The 5,272-nt window shown below is 42.6% G+C and overlaps 1 pseudogene; it reads right to left on the bottom strand.

The window, feature by feature from the left end:
- Nucleotides 1-4,848: 4,848 nt before the first annotated feature.
- LOC141141683 (5S ribosomal RNA) lies at nucleotides 4,849-4,967 on the bottom strand (annotated as a pseudogene).
- Nucleotides 4,968-5,272: the final 305 nt, after the last annotated feature.

Below are 5,272 nucleotides of genomic sequence, written 5' to 3' on the forward strand. Positions count from 1 at the left end.
CTTGTCCTTTTTTGCTGCTGCTGGCCATGTTATTGAGCCACAACATGCAGAAGAGTTGATGGAGTGGATAACAAAGCCGTCCTCATCCTACTCATCCTCTGTCACCCAGGCACAGAGTAGTTTGCCTTCCAACGCAGCTGCCAAAGTGGCCTATTCCACCGGTTTCTTGTCTACAGTCACTCCTTCCGTAGCTCCACCATCATGCACGGAGTCCCCAGAATTATTCGACCACAGTGTCGGTTATAAGTTGCTGGAGGATGCACAGCGATTTGAAGGCTCCGATGTTAGTTCCCAGGTTGAGGAAGGGAGTAATGTGAGCCTAGAGAGAGGGGGTGCCACAGAAGGACAAGAAACTGGCAGTCATGTTTCACAGCAGGGCCGGTTCCTGCGCCCAACAAGAGTATCTGCGAGGGGTTACGGCACCACCACCACCCAAGGCCCAATTTTTCTGCCCCTGTTTAACAGGGGCATGTAATTACAATTCTTAATATAATATTTTACAGCAGGGCCCGTTCCCGCACCCAACAAGAGTAACTCTTAGGTCTTACAGTGTTCAGGTACCACCAACACCTAAGTCCCAATTTTCTGCAGAGTATATAGGGCAGGCCGTATAGTATATATACTGCTGTTCAGAGTATATAGTGCCTGGGGGACCCCCACGCCATTTTTTTTTAAATGTTGGTGCGGTTTCCCCTTAATATCCATACCAGACCTGAAGGGCCTGGTATGGATTTTGGGAGTGACAACATTTTTTTTTGGTATTTTTATCTATACTGCCGGGATCCGACAATACATTACAGCCGCGAGCAGTTTTGAATGAAAAGTTTTCCTTTAAAAATTGTCATTTTGCTGTGGCACTGTTATAAACATAGGAAAGATGCGCTACTTTACAGGCATACAAAGGACACCCCCAGGCATGATACTTAAAGGAATATTTCATTTTTATTGTTTCACTTTAAGCATTATCAAAATCACTGCTCCCAAAAAGTCAGTTTTAAAAAATAGGATTCTTAAAAGTACATCACGGGACATGGAGCCATAGTAGTTACTATGTGGGTTATAGGCAACCTTCAGGTGATGGACACTGGCACGCCCTAAGATAAAAAGTGCACTCCCTATATAACCCCTCCCACTACTGGGAGTATCTCAGTTTTGTAGCAAAACAATACACGTGTTTACCAAAGAAGGGAGGGACCTCTGTGTCCCGTGATGTACTTCAAAGAAGAGGATTTTACAGGTAAGGTGTTTTAAAAATCCTATTTTCTTATCGTACATCATGAGACACAGAGCCATAGTAGTTACTATATGGGATGTCCCATAGCAATGCCAACTGAAGAGAGGGAGACACAACAAAAAGTAGGGCAATAAGAGACTAGAGGACTAATACTGCAGCCTGCAGCACCCTGCGCCCAAAGGTGATATCCTCATGACTTTTTACATCTATTTGATAGAATCTGGTAAATGTATAGACTGAAGACCAAGTTGTGGCCTTACAGATTTGAGCCATGGAGGCTTGGTGATGCACTGCCCAGGAAGCACTAACAGCCCTAGAGGAGTGCGTTTTGATTTGAGAGGGTGGAATCCACCTCTTTAACCATGAGCTTGAATGATTACTTGTCAAATCTATGTAGAAAAGTAGATTTCGATGCTGCCTGTCCTCCTTTAGAAAAGGAAAGTCTGAAAACTGCCCCCTAACAAGAAACACCTCCATCCCTATATATATATATATATATATATATATATATATATATATCTATATATATATATATATATATATATCAGAGAATCAACAGTCGCCCCTGGGACTTTAATTGAAGTGTTCATGGTGATCAAGGGTAAACAGCTATATGAGTAAAAAAAGTAACAGTTTATTTGATTGGTAACAAGATTATCCAACACAGAACATAAGCATGGGTTACAGAAAAAAGCAACATAGCATAACAGTCCTCTAAACATAGCCATAAAGTTGTAACATCACAAAGTATATGTAGTGCAGATATGCAAATTACATCTATAAACCGACGCGTTTCGCGAGCTTTCCTCGCTTCATCGGGGGCTGATGTGCATATCTGATATCTGTAAAAACACATAGTATGTATAGGTTATGATTGGACAAGAGCCTGAAGCCTAAACCGATCATCCCATACTTACTAGTCATATGATTGGCTTCAGAAACTGATCCCAGGCAAGGGCCAGCGGAGGACATCTCCCCCAGGAGCTGAAGGGACAGAGACCACAGCAAGGAGGACCGAGGCCAGATGCGGGGCAGACATGGCAAAGGTATGGAAAAGAGAGTGTGGACCCAAACTTCTCCCGTAATTCTTGCAGGGCGTAATCACTGTATGAGATATACGAATATAAGTATGTGTGTCAATCTAAGGTAGATAAAATAGCGATGTCCTAAAGATATGAGATTGTGTATGTGGTACAGAGTATTCAAAGGTGTCCTAACAAACCAGATCTAACGTGTCTGAAATGGCAATCTCCTAAGAGTAAAATTATGTATTTGGTACAAAATGTTCAAAAGTGTGCCGCAGAGCATGGGGGGAGAGAAGGTGAGAAGTAAGAGAAAGAAAAGTGGAAAGGGGGTGAAAAAGAAATGGGGGAGAAGTGAAGGAATGGAGAAATGTAAAAAATAAATGAGTAAAAGATAAAAAAATGAGAGGTGGAAACAGGTGAGCTGGAATGTAATATAAAACCAGGGGGGGGGAAAAAAGGGAAAGTAAAATAATGTGTATGGAATATGGATGAAATACCACAGAGTATACATGTAGAGGTGAATAAGTGTACTAGTGAAGTAATGTATACAGGTAAACAACTGTCCTCCTTTGGAACTTTCAGGCAACACGAATAAAAACATCCGTTTTCCGAATCTGAGCAATCGCCTTTAAGTAGACATTGACTGCTCTCACCCCATCAAAAAAATGTAGTGATTTTTCTTCCAAAGAACAGGGTTCTGGAAAAAAGACAGTAGAACAATATCCTGGTTTAGATAAAAACCTGGTACTACCTTTGGTAAAAAGGATGAGGACGCAATACTACTTCATCCTTGTGAAAAACAAAAATACGGCTCTTTACAAGAAAGAGCAGCCAATTCTGATACCCTTCTTGCAGCAGATATGGTTATCAGAAAAAATAGTTTCCTTGTCAAAAAAGGACCAAGGGAATATGTCGTATCTGCCCAAAAAAGGCTGTTTTGTAATGCAGACAATACTAGATTCAAGTCCCAAGGGTTTAGGGGTTACTTAACCGGAGATTTATGCCCTGTACACATAATAGGATTTTCCAATGGAAAATGTGTGATAGGACCTTGTTGTCGGAAATTCCGACCGTGTGTAGGCTCCATCACACATTTTCCATAGGAATTTCCGACACACAAAGTTTGAGAGCTTGCTATAAAATTTTCCGACAACAAAATCCGTTGTCGGAAATTCCGATCGTGTCTACACAAATCCGACACACACAAAGTGCCACGCATGCTCAGAATAAATTAAGAGACGAAAGCTATTGGCTACTGCCCCGTTTATAGTCCCGACGTACGTGTTTTACGTCACCGCGTACTTTGTGTGACCGTGTGTATGCAAGACAAGTTTGAGCTAACATCCGTCGGAAAAAATCCATGGATTTTGTTGGTGGAATGTCCGATCAATGTCCGACCGTGTGTACACGGCATAAGCCGAGTTATCCCCTGAATAAAATTATGGACCAAAGAATGCGAAGCAAGTGGTTGTTGAAATAACACCGATAAGGCCGAGACCTGTCCTTAGAAGCACTCAAGGCCAGCTTTATTTCTCATCCCATCTGCAGAAAAAATCAAGGACTCTACCTAGACTGATTTCCTGGGGTGCAGCTCCTGGTTTCACACCAGGAGACATGTTTCCCAGACTCCATAATATATAACCATGGAGGCTGGTTCTGCATAAACCAAGGTAGAAAACTACCAAACCTGACAGCCCATGCTTCTTCAGAGTGTGGGCCTCAATAGCCAAACCGTTAAATTTATCGTTTGTAAAGTAGGATGGAACTTCGGACCTTGTGAGAGAAGGTCTGGCCGTGAAGGTAGGGTCCATGGGTTCCCTACTGCCATTTCTATGATCTCTGCATATCAAGATTTCCTGGACCCCGCTGGGGGTCACAAGAATCAATGACTTCCCTTCCTGTTTGATCCTGTGAAGAAGTTGTGGATGCAGGCAGAATAGGAGGGAATGCACAAATCAGTGAGAACCGATTCCACGGGAATAGCAAGGCATCTGTTCCACATGTTAGCAGATCCTTTGTTCTTGACACAAAGTTGTCAATCTTTTTTTCTTGATCCTGGACGCAAACAGATCTATGTCTGGGATCCCCCATCCTTGACATATTGACAGGAAGATATTGGGGTGAAGGAACCATTCTCCCAGGAAAGACTGCTGACGACTCAAGTAGTCCACCTGCCAATTTTCTATTCCTAGAATGAAAACTGCCGATAGGCAAAGTACATTGACTTCTTCCCAAGATAGGATAAGATTCAACTTTCTCTGGGCCGCACAATTCTTGTGCCCCCTTGGTGATTAATATAGGCCATTGCTGTGGCATAAATGGATTGACTCCTAGCAGGACAATACCTTAAACTGAACGTTCAGACCCTCAGAACCAAGTGTTCTGCCTGAATTTTTAAAATGTTAATGAGCAAGGCCATTTTTGATCTAGGCCACTTCTCCTGGACAGCTGCCTCTTTCAGGACTGTCCCCCAACCTAAACAAAAAAAGGTTGGCATATGTTAATACTATTTTTCAGGTAACTGAAAGAAGGATTTTCCCCTTCGCAGATTTTTGGATCTTAACCATAAACTGAGACTCCAGCGCACTCAGTCTACAGCACCTGGTATTTCCAGGTGGTCTTTCATCCGGGTACTAACCAGGCCCGACCCTGCTTAACCTCCAAGATCAGATGAAATTGAGCGCTATAAGGGTGATGTGGCCATAGGCTTTGGAGTCAGACACATCGGGAATATAGAGCTTGAATTCTCTGTTTCAAGCCAATAGGATACTGATTTGCAGCAATCTAGAATGAGACTGAGCATAAAGAACAGCCTCGAATGAAGCCACCATCTTTCCCGACAACCTCACGCAAAGTTGAATAGGAGAAACATCTTGCTTTGACTACCTAGATCAGTCATTTATGGCGCTGATCTTAGCATGGGGTACGAATACCCTTTTCTAAATGTACCTATGATCAGACCCAAGTATTTTATTCATGTTTTAAAGAAGATTCCTCCTAGGTTGAGAATCTG

This window comes from Aquarana catesbeiana, linkage group LG04, assembly GCF_042186555.1.
Source record: "Aquarana catesbeiana isolate 2022-GZ linkage group LG04, ASM4218655v1, whole genome shotgun sequence".
Lineage (NCBI taxonomy): Eukaryota > Metazoa > Chordata > Amphibia > Anura > Ranidae > Aquarana > Aquarana catesbeiana.